Source organism: Bos taurus, chromosome X (assembly GCF_002263795.3).
Source record: "Bos taurus isolate L1 Dominette 01449 registration number 42190680 breed Hereford chromosome X, ARS-UCD2.0, whole genome shotgun sequence".
In the NCBI taxonomy this organism is placed as follows: domain Eukaryota; kingdom Metazoa; phylum Chordata; class Mammalia; order Artiodactyla; family Bovidae; genus Bos; species Bos taurus.
Genome location: NC_037357.1, coordinates 34,036,225 through 34,058,152, shown reverse-complemented (window position 1 = coordinate 34,058,152; position 21,928 = coordinate 34,036,225). Strand labels below are relative to the sequence as shown.

General features: G+C 39.6%; 1 protein-coding gene across 1 annotated transcript in view; it reads right to left on the bottom strand.

Moving 5' to 3' along the window:
- The window catches only part of PASD1 (PAS domain containing repressor 1), a 108,231-nt gene extending 87,040 nt beyond the window's left edge, over positions 1–21,191 (bottom strand). The window contains exon 1 of the mRNA XM_024988626.1: positions 21,152–21,191. The gene's annotated coding sequence lies outside the window, so the exon portion shown is untranslated. The remainder of the gene's footprint in view (positions 1–21,151) is intronic.
- Between the last annotated feature and the right edge of the window lie 737 nt (positions 21,192–21,928).

Here is a 21,928-nt window from a genome sequence, read left to right as displayed (position 1 = left end):
ATGCGAGACAGCAAAAGAGACATAAATGTATAGAAAAAACAGTCTTTTGGACTCTGTGGGAGTGGGCGAGGGTGGGATGATTTGGGAGAATGGCATTGAAACATGTATATTATCATATGTGAAATAGATCGCCAGTCCAGGTTTGATGCATGATACAGGGTGTTCGGGGCTGATGGGATGGGGAGGGAGGTGGGAGGGGGTTCGGATGGGGAACACATGTACACCTGTGGCGGATTCATGTCAATGTATGGCAAAACCAATACAATATTGTAAAGTAATTAGCCTTCAGTTAAAATAAATAAATTTATATTAAAAGAAAAATATTTATGATCTTATTTTTCATCTCTTCACATTCTAATTATAGAAGTAACAAAGTTTCCAGAGAACCTAAACACCAAATTATATTTACTGCAAGAACAATAAGTTTTATTTTATACATCACAGTTCAAAGGAAATACGTAGTTGGTTTTTCATCTATGAGAACATGTTACCATATATATACCTATATAAATATAAAATTAGAAGCGAAAAATTAACATTCAAGCTCAGTTTTATTTGCATTTGTTCAACAATTGAGTTTATATGCATGCATACACAAACACACATACAAACACACATATCACTGATCTAAAATATCCAGTTTGCCAAAGCCAAGACATCTTTTCTTTCCCTCACTTGGTTTTAAAATTCTCTCAGGGAAATGGGTACAGTGCTACCTTTAAAGTGTCCAAGTAGAATAATATGATTTGCATTTTAAGTTTGTAGGTGGTAAAAATCAATGACATCTCTAAACAGATCCTTTTATTCCTTGTGCTACACAATTTCACATGTGTTAGGAGTTGATTGTGACTACTTGAATAATGTTACATCTTGACCTGTGCTTTAACTAACTGAGGACATCTTGATTGTATGAATTACTCAGGTGTTATTATTATTATTATTTTAAAATATGGCTCATTACTTAGATTTCCCCCCAGTCAGTTAGAACTTGCCAATCAATTGCAAAACACAGAGGACTCTTACTTTCATTAGGTTACAAGCACACAGTATAATATAAAAAGTAAGCATAAAGGAAAAAATCCAAAAGATAAAGGCATTTTCTTATGCAAGAATAAGAATTGAAGAAACTGTGATCTCTGTCTGTGGACACTTATAGTCTATCTAGCTGACTTTTGAAGAGGAGTTTCTAGATCAAAACAGCCTTTCTAGCAACACCACGGAAGTCAACAATCACGTACATTTAAAATAAAGATGTGTGCTGTGTCCTAAGTCACTTCAGTCATGTCTGACTTTTTGCGATCCTATGGACTGTAGCCTGCCAGATTCCTCTGTCTATGGGATTCTCCAGGCAAGAATACTGGAGTGGGTTGCCATGCCCTCCTCCAGGGGATCTTCCTGACCCAGGGATTGAATCCTTGTATCTTACATCTCCTGCATTGTCAGGTGGGTTCTTTACCACTAGCGCCACCTGAGAAGCCCCCAAATAAAGATAAGAGAACCCTTTTCAAGAACTAAGATTTCCCAGGTTAGAAGTGACTTTTTCCAGAATGCTATGATTCTCATACCAATGCTATGGGCTGGATAAACTGGGATTGCTCTTCACCCAAAAATGTTCTTAAACTGCTGCCAGCTTCTACATGAAGTCAAATTTCCAGAGTTTCTCACTAATTGTAGCCCCTCTTGAATCACAATGGCAGCCTACTCAACTCAAGGCACTGAGCTTTCTTATGCTAACTTGACCTGTCTGCTTGATAAGAGCCCTAGAGATGAAGTGAACACCTGCCACTATACAAACTCTCCTCTTAGTGCAGTTAGAGAAAAATGTTTACTTGTAATCCTTTACTTGGTTTTTAGATACAGAAGTGATGCTGACGTTCAGGAATTTCTTCTATCAAGTGTGATGGATTTTCTTTGCATTAAACAAGAAGTGTCCCTGCCTTCTCTGAGGGACACATAATCCTTGTACTATCTGGATGGTACTAAGGATAAAGCCAAATAGTATGGTCCTCAAATAAAAATCTGTTTCTGAAGGTATCCGGGGGTCTGGATTATATGAATTTGTGTCAAAAAGATACCATTTTTCTCAAATTTTTCCAGAATCCCGCCCATGCTCTCCCCAGATTTTTCCTGCTTGAGCCCTCTAGAGCTCACTGTCTACTTCTCTTTCAGGGCACTTGTTACTTTCTAGGATGTCTGATCACTATTTGAGTCCTTGTCTATCCCCACCACTGGAGTATGAGTGCAAGGGCAGAATCTGGTCTCCTGACTCCTTGTCCCCAGCACCTGGCACTGAATGGAAGTGCAAGAAGCACCCACTGAAGGAAATCAGGGGCCATTCCCAATATGTGACCTCAATTCACACTGGCCAAAGAGCATCTGCAAGAAGCCGTCTGGCATTCACACCCAATTCACACTCCACTGGTGACTGGCATCCAGAACTATTTGGTCCAGCTCTGACCTCAAGGAAGAGCCTCTGACAAAATTTGTCATTTGAAACCATTATGAAGCCAGCAAGAGCAGTAATGTGGACCCTGGGCCCCACCTTAATTGGGTAGGTTTGGGTTTCACTTCGGTTACTAGGCCAATTCCATGTCATTTCACTGCAGATAAGATTACGTTAGTAAGGGGAGAATATAAGAGGTTCCATATGTTTACTGAATGTGGGTATCATACATGGTTACATGTGTTCTCTTTGCAGCTTGTCACCCAAGACCCTCTAGAATATAATACACCTCACCTCTTTAGCCATACCATAGCTTACATCTTTCTGAATTCCAGGAAGTATGCACCATTGCCTTGTCACACACTCCTTTATCCAGACCCATCCAGTCTTCCTGCCTAGAAGGCCTTTCTTCATATTTTTAATGATTGAAGCTGTATCTATTCCTCAAGCCACTTTCTCCAAAGCATCTTCCCCAAGAAGCCTTTTGTCTTTCCCTCTCCTGTCCTCCAAATGGCACCTGCCCTATCTGGCTGTGTATGAAATTTTTTATGTTGTCTGTTTCCCCCCAAGGGCAGGAAAAATGTTAGTTCCTCCCAACAACACATGGTTGTCTGAACCTAGCCTGCAAAACTGTGAAGAATAGGTCGTAGTCAACTGGTTAAGGACTGTGACAAGAGCTTTCTCTTTCTCCAGAGACCCTAGGATGAAGCACAAACTGGAATCAAGATTGCAGGGAGAAGTATAAACAACCTCAGATATGCAGATACCACCACCCTTATGACAGAAAATTAAGAGGAACTAAAGAGCCTCTTAATAAAAGTGAAAGAGGAGAGTGAAAAAGCTGGCTTAAAACTCAACATTCAAAAAACTAAGATATGGCATCCTATCCCATCACTTCATGGCAAGTAGATGGGGACACAATGGAAACAGAAACTGTATTTTCTAGGGCTCCAAAATCACTGCACGTGGTGACTGCAGCCGTGAAATTAAAAGATGCTTGCTCCTTGGAAGGAAAGCTATGACCATCCTAGACAGTATATTAAAAAGCAGAGACATTACTTTGCTGACAAAGGTCCATATAGACAAAGTTATGGTTTTTCCACTAGTCATGTATGGATGTGAGAGCTGATCCATAAAGAAGGCTGAGCACCATAGAATTGATGCTTTTGAACTGTGGTGTTGGAGAAGACTCTTGAGAGCCCCTTGGACTGCAAGGAGATCAAACCAGTCAATTCTAAAGGAAATCAGTCCTGAATATTCATTGGAAGGACTGATGCTGAAGCTGAAGCTCCAATCCTTTGGCCACCTGATTCAAAGAACTGACTCATGGAAAAGACCTTGATGCTGGGAAAGATTGAAGGCAGGAGAAGAAGGGGGTAAAAGAGAATGAGATGGTTGGATGGCATCACAGACTCAATGGACATGAGTTTGAGTAAGCTCTGGGAGTTGGTGATGAGCAGGGAAGCCTGGCCTGCTGCAGTCCATGGGGTGGCAAAGAGTCAGACACGACTGAGTGACTGAATTAAACTGACTGAGAGGCCCTAGGATTCATGAAAATAATAGTCTAAGATATAGAAAAAGATGTAGGAAAAAATGTAGGAGAAGTAGCTTAATATGTAGATAGCCTTCTCTCTTTACATAAAGGTATATTTTAAGTGAACCACTGAAAGAAGTCTTAGTGAATCACTTAAGACTCTGGAGACTTCTCTGGCAGTCCAGTGGTTAAGACTCCAAGCTCCTACTGCACAAAGCATGGTTTCAATCCCTGGCTGGGTACTAAGATCCCATGTGCCACAAAAAAAGAATATGATAGGTAAGTTTTCTCTGTTTTCAGTCCATTTTCAGTTTAAAACTCTGAAAATAAACTGGTGAAAAAAAAACAAGGAAAATTATACAGGAACTCTTCATAGAAGAACTTTCTAGGAAATCACATATACAAACTCACAGAAATACTGAATTTGAGTCAAGAACCTGATACATATTACACTGGAGTATTTTAGGCCACTCTTGGTCCATATTTCTTAAAGTTCACTCTATTTGACTCCATAAGAAGTTACCAAGGGAGCAAGAATTCTGTTTTCAGAACATTGAGCCCTATGCTTCTGTTTTCTGGGCAAATTTAGATGTCTTCAGCAATTTCAAATGCTTCCATGGATTTAGTTAGTTGTTTGTATCCCAAATAGTTACCAACTATGGGCAAAGCACTGTGCTGGGTTTTTTTATTGCTGTTATTGTCAGTCTTAAAGCTAAAAGACCTACAGAGAAACAATAATTATTTCAAAGAGCTACATAACTGCCAAAATAATTATCTAAAAATAGAAAAGGTAGAATATTGAGAAGTATAAGAATCAAATGGGGAAACTGATGTCAGATAAGTTATGTTCTCTAACTGAAGATGTTAACATTTTAACTTAATTTGTAAGCTAACTGGGCACTATAGCAAATTTCTGAGAAGGGACTGATAGGATCAAAGCAACTTTAAGAGAGATGATGCCAGGAGCTGAGTGGACAGGCTGAGGAAAGGCTTGAGTTTAGGAGGTCAGCAGAAGGAACAGAAGAAAGCTGAAAGAGAGGATGGATTTTCGACATGGTATAAAGGAGGCAGGTGAAAAGGAGAAAAGACAAAGAATGAGTTACAAGGCAGAAATGACACTGCCTCTACGGGCCTGTGGCAGTAAGGGGCTGAAGTGGCTGAAAGTCACAAGGCCAAAGGTATCCTTTACTGGAGGGAAACTGGATTATGGAAGAGTCTGAAAAGAAAAATCACAAACTGCAGGTTCTCTTGCATGTTTAGGCATCAATGAAACATGCAAGAAAACCTACTCTCTATTTGACAAGAATGATCAATCTGACCATGTAGATAGATAAGAGCAATAGTTGGATGCATCACTTGGTGATCTCTTCTAGTCCATTCTACAAGACACACACAAAGGAGAGAAGGAGAAGGTGGGATGCTTTGAGAGAATAGCACTGAAACATATACATTACCATATGGAAAATAGATAACCAGTGCAAGTTTGATGTGTGAAGCAGGGCACCCAAAGCCAGTGCTTCGTGACAACCTGGAGGGATAGGGTGGGAAGGAAGATGGGAGGGGGGTTCAGGATGGAGGGGACATGTGTACACCTATGCAGATTCATACTGATGTAGGGCAAAAACCATCACAATACTGTAAAGCAATTAAAATAAATAATTTTTTTTTTTTAAAAAAAGAACATTTGAAATTTGATGCATCACTATGAGTGCTCCAAGGGAGTGACCTGAGGAAGGGAAAATAAAACCTTGGAAATACTCAATGAGAAGGATGGAGGGAGTGAGCAGCAACCAGGGGAGATAAGAGAGCCCAAGCAAGTGAGAAGACCAGGCAGCTTCTCCATCCTGGAGGATGAGGAAGAAGGCCAGGATCAGGAAAGAAACCAGGAGAGAACTGGCAAAAGCATATACAGACGTTATCAGTTTTGCATAATGTCAGAGCACCATAATTTCTGCCTTCCCAGACTCTATACTACTTCCATCTGTTCCATCTGAGGAATCACTTGTTCCTGATCAATAACATCTCAAAATATAAGAAGATGTTTTTCTTCCCAGTGTACAATTTATTAACACTAGCATTTTACAAAACGTTGTGCTTTTCTTCCTAGAAACACCTAACCTGGGCAAGCTCCCTCCTAGCCCTAAACAGAGCCTATCCACCCAGAAAGACTTAGTTGGCCTCCGTCATGGGGCCTCTGGACAATAAAGAGGGATTTGCATAAAGGTGGTCAGCAGAGTACAGCCTCTCTTGGAGGCCTTGCAGCGTTGAAAGGGCCATTCTCCAACCTGGCAGCGTAATCCTAATGGAGAGCTTTTGTGCACAGGATGTGGCAGGCCGCTTTATTCAGCTGACAATCCAGTGAAAGAAGGAATGACCCGCCTCCTTTTGGTAAAGCTCAGGCAGCTGGCAGCCCACAGGCTGGACAGCTTACCCGATCAGAGGCAGGACAATTGTCAGCTTCAGCCCCCAAAGGTGCTCCGCGAGGCACAGACCATTGCTGGTGCGCGTGGCTGCATGCTGGGTGCTCTCGCTGCTCAAGACAAAGGTCCGGGAGCCTGATCTCTGCAAAGGAGAGGAGCTGAGGGACCTGCCATTCCCTACAATACTTCTTGAAGAGATCGAAATCTATCAGCAGGGCGCAGCCTTTTCGACAGTTTTGTGGATCTCTATATAATTTCCCATTAGAACGCTGGGAAAGAGCCAGATTTCTGATTTCTTTTGCAGTTTAAAATTTTTAAAAAGAAACCTGATTTTCAATTTCCTCTTTTTGAGAGTGTTAGATTTACAAAATAGAGCAGAGACTCAAGGCAAACGGAATTCTACCACTCAGAGGCAAATACTGCCATTTCAGATGATTTCTTCCCAGTCTTTTTCAATGTAGCTTTGACAATTCTATAAATACAGTTTGTTCTCTGACTGATCTCTATTATTCAACTAAGGAATAATAAGCCCTTTAGAAGTATAGTGGTTTCTCCTAATTTATTTTAATTCCCTTGCCTTAAGGTAATTCCCCAGCCCAATCCCCAGTTTTCCTGAATCCTAGTCCATTATTCTGTGTATACTAGGCTGCCTTACCCCCAAAAAACAGGAAAATTGTCTCCCAGAAGCTGTTGAACATTTTTTAAAAGGGGTCATATTCACTTATGCAACAAAAATAATTTAAGATCAATATATGAATTATGCGCAAATATCACACAAAAGATTAAAAAACCATACATGTATTTTTATTACATCAAAAAATAACCTATTCCAAATAAGCATCTTAGGTTTTACTTTTGGAAATATTTACTTCTTCAAAAACCTTTTTTATTTTTGATTTTCAGAACTTAGAATAGTTGCTCAACTTGGAATACTGGTTAGCTACAATTCAAAAGTATCCTTAAAAAAATGGCATATGTTTGTTGACATATGTTGATTTTGGAAGGAAAATGCAACAACTGAATAAAAATATTATTAAACAATTTTTCATAACCCAGAAAAGAAAAATAATATTTACTTTATTCCTCTTTTTATCTGCCATTATGTTTTATCTAATCACTTTATATTTTTTTAGTTTATAAAACTGACTCATTATTCTATTGTGTGTTTATTAATTTCTCTTTGGTAGATCATTCTCATTGTCTTAAAATCTTTTTTTATTAACTATGGTGTCATTTTTTTTAGAAATACAACCTTCTGGGATGAACTATCAATTGGTTATGAGAATGTTAATGTTCTATAATTTTGCCACTTATTTGTATCATGATTTTGAGAAATTAAGAGATGATAGAGTATGACTGTTATGTCACTTAATGAGGAATTTATTTGGCTATTTTTAAGATATTTAAATAAAACTGCTAAGGACAAATGACATTTTGATTTTTAGTAAGATTACTAAAATAAATACTTCAATCTGCTATTTACATTTTCGTGAAAGTGGCTCAGTCATGTCCGACATTTTTGCAACCCCGTGGACTATATGTAGCCCACCAGACCCCTTTATCCATGGGATTTCCCAGGCAAGAATACTGGAGTGGGTTGCCATTTCCTTCCCCAGTGAAAAATTTAAAAATACATAACACTTTAGTAAATTTATTAATTCTTAATTTATTAGCTACACAGTTCTCAAATTAGAGAGAGGGGCCAAAGAAACCTTCCATTTCCTCAATGAAAAATTGTAGACCTCCTCAATTAAAATTATCTCCCTCATTGTTGCTGACTCTTGGCTATGACCACACCAGACATCCTCCTCCCAAATCCACTCTCACACAGTCCTTTTCTCGGTGCTAATGGTTGAGACATGGCCACATGAAAGGGATGCTCGGTGAATGCCTTGGCTGACAGCTGCAATATCCTCCCTGCTCAATACACTTCAAATACTTTCTGGGATCACATGTGCTGGAACTTTACACAAAAGGTTCCCACTTGCTTCTTGTGGAATGCACAGAAAAATGAAATAGCTCGTAATGAGAGTTTCCAGAGTTTTCATGTTGATTGACTTTGTTTGAGAATTTCACCTCAAAGTACAATCCTTTTGTGAAGACAGACCCTTGTTTCCTAGGCAACTCCTGCCTGTGACTTTCAAGTGTTCTTATTTCCAAGCGCTGTGTGGTCCTTGCCATACAGCAGAGCTCGCACCTAAGTATCCTGAGAAGATCAGCAGACAGAGCTGATACTATAGAAGGCAAAGAATAGAAAGATTTAACAAAGCTCTGTCTGTATGGTACCCAGAAATGTTTCAAACTGGTCTTGACCCAGCCTAAGAAGGAAAATGAAGCTTTCCACAACTTATGCCTAGACTAAGGGATATATGTATTGCTTTCTATGAAGAAACAACTGACTTACAAGTTCATTTTCCCAAATGGGCAATCTGAAGTTAGAGTATAGCAAGCCAAAAAACAAACCAAAAAAATTGCTTTAGTCCACACTTTAAAAATTACTACTCAAGTGGCTTAGTGAAAGTGAAAGACACTGTCGTGTCTGACTCTTTGTGACCCCATGGACTGTATAGTCCATGGAATTCTCTAGGCCAGAATACTGGAGTGGGTAGCCTTTACCCTTCTCCAGGGGATCTTCCCAACCCAGGGATCGAACCCAGGTCTTCCGCATCACAGGCAGATTCTTTACCAGCTGAGCCACAAGGGAAGCCCAAAAATACTGGAGTGGGTAGCCTATCCCTTCTCCAGTGGATCTGTCCAAGCCAGGAATCGAACTGGGGTCTCCTGCAATGCAGGCGGATTCTTTACCAACTGAGTTATCAGGGAAGCCCCCAAGTGGCTTAACAAGAGCACAAAACTAGTGGAAATCAGACAGGCCATGGAGATGGTGGAGTAAGAGGATGTGGAACTCATTTCCCTTCACAAATACATCAAGGTGACATCTAAATGCAGAGCAGTCCTCACTGAAACAAGCAGGACACCGGCAGAAAGACTCTTCTATGACTAAGGCCATACATATCCACAGGAAGTCAGGTAGGAAGGGAAAAGAAGTGAGTGGGTTGGGACCCATTCCCCTAGGAGGAGACATGGGAGAAGAGGGGGACATTGGGTGCTCAGAGATCCTCCCTGGGGATTGAGCTATTCAAAGACCTCTTAGCTGGTTTGAAAACCAGTGGGACTTACAGGCGGGCTGCAGGAAACCTAGACTCTGCTCATGAAGAGTGTGCACAAAGGCATGCTCACTCCTGCACTTGGAGGGTATTATGCTTAGTGACATAAGTCAGACAGAGAAAGACAAATACTCTATGATCTCACTTATATGTGGAACCTAAAAAACACAAGTGAACAAATGTAACAAAACAGAAACAGACTCACTGATACAGAGGACAAACTAGTGGTTACCAGTGGGGAGAGGAAAGAGGGAGGGGCAAATAGGGGTAGGGGATTAAGAGGTACAAACTACTATATATAAAATAAATAAGCTACAAGATACCGCACAGAGAATATAGCCAATATTTTATAATAATATTAAATGGAGTATAATCAATAAAAATATTGAATCACTGTGTTGTCACCTGAAATTTATATAATATTGAAATCAACTATACTTCAATAAAAAGATTTTTTAAAAAGTGGAAATCAAAAGCATTCTTGAAGTCAGAATGCTTAGAATCCAGTCCTAGCTCTGCAGTAGTTGTGTGACCTTAGGCAAGTCACCTTCCATCTCTGAGCACCTATAAAATAATGCTAAAGCCCTGATGCCACAAACCCATACAGTCATTCTGCTGCTGCTGCTAAGTCGCTTCAGTCGTGTCCGACTCTGTGCAACCCCATAGACGGTAGCCCACCAGGCTCCCCCGTCCCTGGGATTCTCCAGGCAAGAACACTGGAGTGGGTTGCCATTTCCTTCTCCAATGCATGAAAGTGAAAAGTGAAAGTGAAGTTGCTCAGCCATGTCCGACTCTTAGCGACCCCATGGACTGCAGCCCACCAGGCTCCTCTGTCCATGGGATTTTCCAGGCAAGAGTACTGGAGTGGGGTGCCATTGCCTTCTCCGACATAGAGAGCATCAGATACCATCAACGAGGGGCAGTTCCATGGAAAGTCTAAGGTTCACATTAATAAGGAGATAAACAGCAAGAAGACACAGTGGGAATTCAACACCTCTTGGCTTCCTCCTGAAAAACAACAGCCTTCACAAATTCAACAAATACTGCAGTAAGTAAAAGATACATTGTAAAAATTAAAAGCAAAAGGGAAAAATCTTGGAACATTGTGTGCATACATATATTATGGTTAAATAGCAATGAAGAGAAAGAATGCTAATCAAATTCATGAATTTATGCTTTAATTTCCAAAGCTAAATATTAGCTTGATTGAGCAATATCTAATGTGCCTTGAGCTCAGGCATTAGCATATGAAAGGCTGACTGCCCTTAGCTCCTTGCCCTCCCAGAGGTGCACTTGTATATGTAAATATGGATTACATTTATTAGTTGTCATGCTCACTCTACAATTAAAGAACAACCTGTTACTTATATAGTATGCCCAATCATTAGAAATAGAATCAGAAGAAAAACTCATCAACCCTCAAAGTATCCTTCCATCCTGGGGCATTTATTAGAAATGAGTCAAGACAGACTCCAAATGTATCAAACAAGAACAATATTTTCAGGGACCTCCCTGGAGGTCCAGTGGTTAAGACTCCGCCTTCCAATGCAGGGAATGCAGATTTGACCCTTGGTTGGGGAATTGAGATCCCACATGCTGCAGGATGCAGTCCAAATTTAAAAAAAAAAAAAATGAAGAAAGAACAATATTTTACTTCTCATAAACAATATTTTGTAAGTCAATTTAATATTTATATAATGTTTTGGAAAAGCCTGACAGAGTTCTTAAGCTCTCGATAAAGGCAAAGGGAAAATGCACCATTTCCTTGCAGAGTCTAAATGAGGAGACTTACTTCCAAGGAAGTTTATGTGCTATATTACAAAACCTGACAATTATTTGGCTCCTGGGCTTCCCTGATAACTCAGTTGGTAAAGAATCTACCTGCAATGTGGGAGACCTGGGTTCTATCCCTGGGTTAGGAAGATCCCCTGGAGAAGGGAAAAGCTAGCTACCCACTCCAGTATTCTGGCCTGGAGAATTCCGTGGACTGTATAGCCCATGGGGTCGCAAAGAGTCAGACAGGACTGAGCGACTTTCACTTTTCAAGAGACTGATACTTTGAGATTATCACCTTGCAAACCCAGTGGGAACCTTTGCCACACGTGGCTTGAACCTATGAACATTCAGACACAGCATAAGTCACAAGACATGACAGAAAAAGCAGTTTTTATGGCTGGAGCAAGTAGGTGTGACTTTGTTTTCCCACACCAGAGCCATCATCCCACACCCACTAAGAGTCCACAGAAACCTCGAGGACTCTGGTTCTTCATTTACAGCTCAGTCTGCTCTGGGACAATGGAAGGGTCCAGTTCCCACCCCTCCCCACAAGTGCCAGGCCCAGGCTCAGAGGCAGGAATCTCCCTGTGCACGGAATGACTGATGAAGGGTCGGTGCTCAGGCCTTCTCATCACTAAGTCCAAAGGCCTCTCTCACCTGGCCACACTGGCCCAAGGACTTTCAAAGTCATGGGTCAAGTGTTTTCCAACAATTCCCTGGAATTTCATGAAAGGATCCTCTTTGGAGGTCTGGTGTAGCCATGCCTCAATCCTTCCTTTTCTTCTAGAACAGCTGGAGAAATACGCAAAACAAGACTATATACTTCAGACACAACTAGACTGTTTTCTAGAGCAAGCACTTTTGTTGACAGTATTTATTCCTAAATGTGATGACTGTTCATGTCTATTATATAAACTTACTGTTAGTCTCTCAATCATGTCCAACTCTTGGTGACCCCGTGGACTGTAGCCTGCCAGGAGCCTCTGTCCATGGAATTCTCCAGGCAAGAATGCTGAAGTGGGTAGCCATGCCCTTCTCCAAGGGATCTTCCTGACCCAGGGATCAGACCTGGGTCTCCTGCACTGTAGGCAAATTCTTTACCGTCTGAGCCACAAGAGAAGATCCATTTGCCATGCTCTCCTCCAGGGGATCTTTCCAACCCAGGGATCGAACCCAGGTCTCCTGCCTTGCAAGTGGATTCTTTACCATCTGAGCCACCAGGGAAGCCCAAGAATACTGGAGTGGGTAGGCTATCCCTTCTCCAGGGGAGCTTCCTGACCCAGGAATTGAACCAGGGTCTCCTGCATTGCAGGTGGATTCTTTACCAGCTGAACTATAGGGGAAGCCTAAGAACAAAGCCAGAGAGATATCATACTTCATGATTTTTAATTATAAGTCGCTCAGTTACGTCTGACTCTTTGTGACCCCATGGACTTTACAGTCCATGGAATTCTCCAGGCCAGAATACTGGAGTGGGTAGCCACTCCCTTCTCCAGGGGATCTTCCCAACCCAGGGATAGAACCCAGGTCTCCTGCATTGTAGATGAATTCTTTACCAGCTGAGCCACCAGGGAAGCCTTCTGGAGAAATTAAAATAAACTGGGCTACCTAGTTGACAGCAGAATTGCTTAATTTTATAAAGCAGGAGGGATCTGTGATTACTCAGGAAATGACATTTTCTCCTTTGTACACCTGCAGCCGTGGTTTGGAAAAGACCTGCTAAGAGGTCTTGCCATTGTCTGGGATGGACTTTCAGCCTGAGAATTTCCTCTACCATGATATTTGGAATTAAGCAGCTAATTTCAAAATAAGGGAGAATAAGTAGGATCAAAGCAGGTGTTTGTTCCATTAAGAGCAACAGGGAGAAATATATTGCTTTGCTATTTCATTTACCTATGAAGATACACTGCACATCAAAACCTTTCACAGCATTGTTTAAACATGTATTTTCCTGATAGAAATAGCAACATTCACAAGGCAAGGACCAAAAAGAGAATCATTTAGTGGAAAAACAACCAGGTAAGAATAGAAAAGTGAACTATCACTGCTTAGCTCAATACCCCGACCCGCCACTGGCCTCACCCACCACCCAAGGTTCCCTGCAGGGAACACCTGGAGCCACTGAAATGTACAAGCAAAGGGCCTCTTCTTTTAATTCAGTTACACATAAAATAACCCCAGTGCCCCATCCAGACACCTGGATGACTCACTGGCCTGCCTGTTCACACTGCTCTCCCAATATCAAGCAATTAGAACTCTGGGGCTCCTCACCAGTCATTTACAATTAAAACAAGGAAAAAATCATACTCTTTTGAGGGGTGAGTCACTATGTGAAATGTTGATCCTCTTATTTTGTTTTGTTTAAAGAAATAGGTTGAACAATAATAATGCAACATTTCCCTAATGAGTATGATGAAAATTATCCTTGCTTTCCAATTCTTTCTTCATGTTTTGCAGAGAACTTAGTATTCTGCTGCTGAACAACAGCCAGAAAAACACAAGCAAACTATACAGACCTTGCCCTCTCCTTTTTATCTCTTCTCTTTCTCTCCCTGCCTTGCCAGATTTCACAGCTTATCTATTCTCTCCTTTTTCAAGTTTTGCTTCCATCTGAGAAAGAACAAAATTCCTTGAAATGTTACAAATCCTGGCTTCTCCTACTTGCTTACAACCTCCAAATTACTTGGCACCTTTAATCATACTTTCCCAGCTTGCTTGCCACTAACCTTGTTACCACAATCACTGCAGCCAACATCAGTCCTGGCTGCAATGGCATTTAGGCACCCCTGTTTTAAAATATTCATGACCTGATCACATTTCATGGGAATTTTTTTTTTTTTGGATATTCCCCTTTTCAAACTCCTGGCACATGGCTTCATGGTAGTTTGACTTTCAGAATTGTAAACTATATCACTATTTACAAGCAGAATTTGAATTTATAGAATGAAGCCAGTATGTGTTTGTTAATAATAAAGTCAGGGACCACTGAGAAAATAATTAATTAAACTTCTCTACCTATATATTGAGCTTATCGGGTCCCATTAGTAAGTGAAAACTCCATTTTAAAAATTCATATAGGAGTTAAAAGTCAAGCCAGTGCCCTCCCCCACATAACAAGGTCCAGAAAATACCATTCTTTCTTATTTTGTGTGTGTGAAACTTAACAAGCTTATTCTAAAACTTTTATGAAAGTATAAAGGTTACAAATAACCATGACAATCCTTAAGAACAAAGCCATGTATGAAGTATTCAGAAGATAATACAGAACAACAGCTTTAAGATATTTTTCTCCATTATGATGTCAAAAATTAATAATAAAAAGAATACATAAAGAAAAAAGATTAACTAAACACATTAAAGTTAATTTTTATTCATCAAAAAGTACCATCAAGAATGGGAAAGGACAAGCCACATCCCAGGGAAGATATTTGCAAACATTTAACCAGTAAGAATGGCACTCAGAATATGTGAAGAATTCCTATGAATTTAAAATAATGGGCAAAAACACTGGAAATGAAAATTATAACTACGATTCATGTCTAAAGCCCACTAGGTTAGCAAGAATTAAAAAGTCTGACATAATTAAGTATTGCCAGGGATGCAAAGTGAATCTTTTACAGTGCTGGAAGTGGTCCACTTTGGGAAGTAAGTTGAATATATACACACTGGTGACTTAGCATCATTACTCCTAGAGAAGTTCTCAAATGCCCGTAAGAGACACGCACAGCAGTATTCATGGCAACATTGTGACAGCAAAAGAAAATAAGGAAACAAACAACAAAAAACTGAGTGATCCAAATATCTGTAAAGAGCAGAAAGAATACTGCAGTATATTCATTTAGTGGAATACTAATCAGTAATCAAAATGAATTAATTTTGAGATTAACATGAGTGAACAACAACAAAAAAAAACCACGGTTAGAGAATATATGATGAAATAATACACATATTAATTCAAAACAGGCAAAATAGTCTATTGTGTAGATATACATACATAGTCGGGAAAACAGTGAGGAAAAATAAGTGAAAAATTATCACAAAAATCATCAGGATAGTGACTAATATGGACAGAGTGAGGGTATGTGATTAAGAAAGTGCACACAGAGACCTTTCACCAACAAAGTTCGAGATGCTAATCTGAATAGCTGCTACACTGGTGTTGGCATCACTATTCTTTAAAGTACACAATTACATGTCATGCAATTTTCTGTATTTGATACTTTTCAACAGAAAGAAATTAGCTTATCACATTTTCATTTAACTTTTGGTAATAAAATACTTTATTGGTTCCTCTTACTATCAAAAACATAGTAATGTTTCCATTGCTTCCATCTTTAAATTAAAAGCTTGGTTTTTTTAAAAAAGAAAAAATTCATTTGGTTCTGTCAAAAAACAAGCTACAACTCACTTCTGTAAATAATTAGGTTCTCTCACTTTAAATATCTTAATTCGCTGACCTTTACAATAAATAACTGTATATAAAAGGAGACAATGACCTGAACAATTTCGCAGAGAACATTTTACACATCTTAAAAAACCAAGCCTAAATGCTATCCCAACTTAATACTTAAAAGAATATTCAGTAAGAGTTATTGTAAAATTGAATTCATGTAGCACCAAGAAGTTTGGGACTTATAATATTTCAGATGATATGATATATGCAGCAAAAAGAATAATGATTTGTCTTCCATGAATTTTCAGGGGTTTATATACAATAGAAAGAATTCCTTATAGGTCCCTTTTAAAAGCCAAAAGTTCAAAAATCTACGCATGCCTTTCACTACATTTCCGATCTGTGGATATAGCGATTGACCCTATGGCAAAAGATCCATGTGTGATAAACAGCACAGTACAGTCCTATCTGAATATAACTGCTTACTCATCTTGTCTCATTAATATAATTTATACCTCAATTAAAATATCATTCTATCTGCAAGTTATATATTTCCCTAAAATACTCTATAATTCAGATTTCCATTTAGACAATGTTCTGCTCTGCCCCTTTCCTTGAATCAGTATGATCTTATGGCATACCTCACTAAATTGTTTGGTTTTTCTCCTCTCAGTGAAACTTCCCCTCAACTCAAAGTATTATAATAAGGTAAATACAGATGTAACATAATTAACATATAAGACAAAAAGGATAATACAAACATATAGATCCATGCTAAATGAGACAACACAAAGCAAAAAACACACACTATGCTACGTTCATCTATTCTGAACCACAAGAAGGCCCTGCTAGAGCCCTGGCTCATGTAAACTGATGTTCCCAGACACCCCTAGTGTCCTGTACTCCAGCATAATTAACTGTTACGTTTAAGGTGTTTCCATATTTATTTGTTTGTTCAGAACAGCCTATAGCAACTCTGACTCCTAATCCTGAACATGATGATAAATTAGACAAATAGTTAACTCAAACTTTCGAGAGTCCCCTCTCTAAAGCAATTTGACTATATTCCTCAAAGAAAGAGAAGTTTTAAAAACATCAATTTAAAGACAATAAAATCATTTTAACATAAGTTGTTCTACCAACCATAAAAGATTTCCCTCAAACTGAGTTGTTTACTTAAGTTTTTGCTACTTTCCCCACCCCCACCCCCCGCCTTTGGAGTGGTCCTATGTACTTAAAAGATGCTTACTCCTTGGAAGGAAAGTTTTGACCAACTTAGACAGCATATTAAAAAGCAGAGACATTCCTTTGCCAACAAAGGTCCGTCTAGTCAAGATTATGGTTTTTCCAGTGGTCATGTATGGATGTGAGAGTTGGACTATAAAGAAAGCTGAGCACCGAAGAATTGATGCTTTTGAACTGTGGTGTTGGAGAAGACTCTTGAGAGTCCCTTGGACTGCAAGGAGATCCAACCAGTCCATTCTAAAGGAGATCAGTCCTGGGTGTTCATCGGAAGGACTGATGCTGAAGCTGAAACTCTAATACTTTGGCCACCTCATGCGAAGAGTTGACTCATTGGAAAAGACCCTGATGCTGGGAGGGATTGGGGGCAGGAGGAGAAGGGGACGACAGAGGATGAGATGGCTGGATGGCATCACCGACTCGATGGACATGAGTTTGAGTGAGCTCCAGGAGTTGGTGATGGACAGGGAGGCCTGGCGTGCTGTGATTCATGGGGTCGCAAAGAGCCGGACACAACTGAGTGACTGAACTGAACTGATAGGAACATTTGTTAATATTCATGAAGGCTTCAGTCACATATACTACAGGCTTTTAAGTATATGGATGTAATTTCAGTTTGTATATTGGTATTACTCTACTTTACAAGAAAGAATTTTCAGTAGCCAGGCATTCTATGCTTTCAGTGTTGATACACTCACACACACATCCCTATGCCAGCACATTCGAAAACTAAAGACCAAAAATCCCCACTAATATGAAACGATACTTGCACATCAATGTTCATAGCAGCACTATTTATAATAGCCAAGACATAGAAGCAACCTAAGTGTCCACTGACAGATGATTGGATGAGGAAGATGTGGTATATATATATGTGTGTGTATAATGGAATACCATTCAGCCTTTAAAAAGAATGTAATAATGTCACTTGCAGCAACATGGATGGAGCTTGATGTTATCATACTAAGTGAAGTAAATCAGACAGAGAAAAACAAACAACATAGGACATCACCTATATGTGTAATCTTAAAAATGATATGAAAGAACTTATTTTAAAAACGGAAAAAGATTCACAGATATAGGAAACAAACTAGAAGTTACCAAAGGGGAGGGCGGAGAGTCAAATTAACAGATGCAAATTACTATATATAAACCAGGTAAGCGACAAGGATGTGCCATAGAGCATAGAAAATTACACCCATTATCTTGTAATAAGCTATAATGGCGTATAATCAGCAAAAATAATGAATCACTATGCTGTACACACAAAACTGACACAATGTTATAAATCAACTATAATTCAATTTTTAAAAACCACTTAAATGATACAATATTTAAAAATTTAATATTAAAAAAAAAAACAAAAAAATGAACGAAAACCCTCATGGGGATCCTTTGAAAAGCTACCTTTGCAACATGGCCCTCAAAATCAGAAAGTGTACAGACTCACAGCACACAACTGCTCTTTCTCTTAAAGTCAGCTGGTCTCTGGCTTTCCATTCCACATCTACTGTTTTACTGGAGGCCCACTGAGCCCACCTACCCAGAAAAGCCTCTGACTTTGTTCCTCACTCACTGACATCAAAAAAAAAAAAAAAAAATGTTTCTAGACTTAGGTTGATGCTAGAAACTTCCTCAAAATTTCCGAAGGCACACAGAGTGTTTCCCACCATGATACCTATGATGGGACCTCATGGAGGACTCCAAATACAAGACTTCAAAAATGGTCCACATCTAAAGCAATATATATATATATATATATATCTCCATCCCTGCCTCATAGAGTTGGGAGGATTCGCTGGGATGATGCATGCAGAATGCCTGGTACCAGGTCTAGGAGGAAGGAGGCCCTTGTCAGTGAGGCTGTAATTCCCATCAGGAATCACAGAAGCAGGGAGAGTGCCCATTCCCCCCTGAACATAGCATGTACAAGATTTGAGGAACTTCCACTGGTCTTGCTTGGAGGAATCACTTTACCTCTGGTCTTTCTCACAGGGGACCTGCCAATATCGGAAAGTAGCTAGACATTCCTCAGCAAAGAAAGGATAGTCATAAGTAGCCTCTATAGCAAGCCCTCAAATTCCATGGAAGTCTCCAAAGAAATTCCCTGAAAGACGAAAAACCCAGTGATGTAAAGTTTTATCTCTGTGTGGTCATCAAACTTCTGGTTGTCTGCTTCATCCCCAAAGGAGTTATCTCATTTGCACATCTCTTAAAGGAAAAGATAACATGTTTGTATACAACCAACAACAAGTCACTCCCGGCCTGTAAGGACACCCACACCCTCATCCATCTCCAGTTCATTCAGAGGCCATTTTGTGGAGCTGCGGCAATATTTCAACTACATCTGAAATATACTGATCAGTGTGTGATTGGAGATTCCATTAAATGCCCCCCATTTTTCCTGATATGATATTATAGTGGTATACCTTAATGAATTATGGTCTATTTTGCTATTTAAAAAATTCAGTGATAAATACATGGAGGAATTTAAGGAATGCTATTTTAATTCATTTTGAACTTTTAAAAATCTATCAATGAATTCTGGAAGGATCTTCCTTTAATGTCCTGATGCTTTTCAGTTCTATCCATCAAGTAGAAAGTGGACAGCCTCTATGTTGCTACCTACTACATTCTCCATTAAGCCAGGAGTGTGTGCTTGAAACATGATCTGCTTCTAGATGCCAAACATCTTCTGTAGAGCATGGTTGTTGCTCCCTGGTAAAAACTCCAGAAACAGAGTCATACTTTCTGATACTAAAAATGCTCCTTAGGCAAAAAAGATGTGTGAACTGGCTTCCCCTTTTTAGTCCATGTCAGCAGCTCTAACCTGCACTCTTAACTAGAATCCTCAACTCCCACACTCTCAGCCTCTCCAGAACTGTTCTCCACCCAGCAGCCAGCACAGCCTCTAAAAATGTTCATGTCACATCATACCTATGGTCTAGATACTGTCAGCTTCCCAATCACCACGGCTATTGAAGGCCCAAGACTGTTCTCACCTCCTCTAATACCCTCTCAGTTGTAATGGATGCTTTTCTGTCCTCACTTCACAACAGTTAGAAGATACGCACACACACACACACACACATATATATATAATCTTGTTTTATATATATATAGAGAAAGAAAAATGACCTTATACATAATAGGATATTATATACATCTTATTTTATATCTATAACTTTGCTATAACTTTTACTAATTATTTTGAATTGAGAAACTATGGAAGGGACATATTCTGACATTGGAACCATGAAAAGAAAAAAAAGGTCCCTTCTGGGAGATCATTAACTAAAAGGAAGATGTTGAAATATGTTCTCAGAGAGCCTAAGCACCTATGCTTTTTTCTTCCTCTACTCTCAACAAGAATCAGTTTAGAACATGGAAATTACCTACGTTCTCCACCTTCAGAGTGTTCATGAAGCTCCCAAGGGAGATGCGCGTGAGTGGGAGTAGGGAGCTTGCTGGGGCTCCTGCCTTGGTGACCCTGGCACATCCAGGCTGGCCCTCCTAGATGGTCTGGCCCAGATCCTCACTTTCTAACTGAGGACACTGAGGCCCACTGAGTCCTGTGAGAAGGACTGTGCAGAGTCTGAGGGCTAGAGCTCGCTGTGCCCAGATGGCAAACCTGGGCCAGGCTGCCTCCACTTTATCATATCAATATGTATTTTGCCCCCACAAAAAAGTTGCTTTGAAACAGAAGGTGGACAGACTTCTGAAGCTCTTCCTAAATCCCCGATAAATAGAAAGATAGACTTAAACGTGAGCGTGTCAATAAGTACATTAAATGAAAATAGTCTAAAAACCACAATTCAAAGATAAGAATTGTCAGACTGGAGAAATAAAGCAAGGCTGACATCTACTCTTTTCTACAGGGAAGAAGTTTAAATACAAAGATGAAGAGCATTTAAAAGTTAAAGAATGAGAAACTAGATAGCCTGCAAATTCATTAGAATTTCCTATGATTACATAGAAAAGATGAAATGACTATATTCATATTAGATGATGTAGACTGCACACCAAGTAATACTACCAGAGATAAAGACTAAGATTCCATAACAATAAAAGACCCGATTTAAGAAGATATAATAGAAAACAATTTCATTTACAATAGCATCAAAAAGAATAAAAATACTGAGAAACTTAACCAAGGAGGTCCCCCTTCCCACATACCTGTCTTATGCTTCTCTTTCCCGTGGCTATTACTGACTATGTTCTTTTATAATAAAATGATAATCTAGCTTAAAAGAAAACAAAAGAAAGAATAGAAGGACATGTTCCTGGGACATCTGCAAGAGGGAACACTCTGGTTCAAGTTGACCAGAGAGTCCCTGGCTATGTGCCATGGACACCATGGTGTGTGCATGCCCATGCTTCGCAAGGCTGTCAGGGATATGGGGGAGTTACAAGTGAGTTGAGCTTCATGTAGCAGGATGGGTCACCATCACAATTTCCCAAGGCCAATCTTTCTTTTTTTCCTTTTTTTTTTTTTAATTTAAAGTGCATCTTTATTTTAAAAAATCAAAGCAAGCTAGTTTTACTTGTTTTTTTTTTTTTTTCTCATTTGCTTGTATTTATTTGTTTTTTACAAAAAAAAAAAAAAGAAAGAAAAAAAATGAAAGAAAAGAAAAGGCCTCTGGCAAAAGCTGCTTTCCAAACTATAAGCAGTTCTTCAGGAAGTTCTTAGGTAAGGAAATAAATATGCTGGCCACAAGAACCCTCCCATTCCAATGCATTCCAGTCACTGCCTTGGACCCTTATGGTAGCCCTCTGCACTGGACTGTGACAATGCTTCTTTAACTGTCCTATCTTTCTCTGGCCTTTCCAGCCATCCAAACCAGTGGCAGGGGCTGGCGGGGAGAAGTGGGGGCTTCCCTTATCTTGACAAGTACTGGACTTGATAGATGTTAGTTCATCTTTGCCTCCCCAAACTGGCTCAAGGCCACCTCC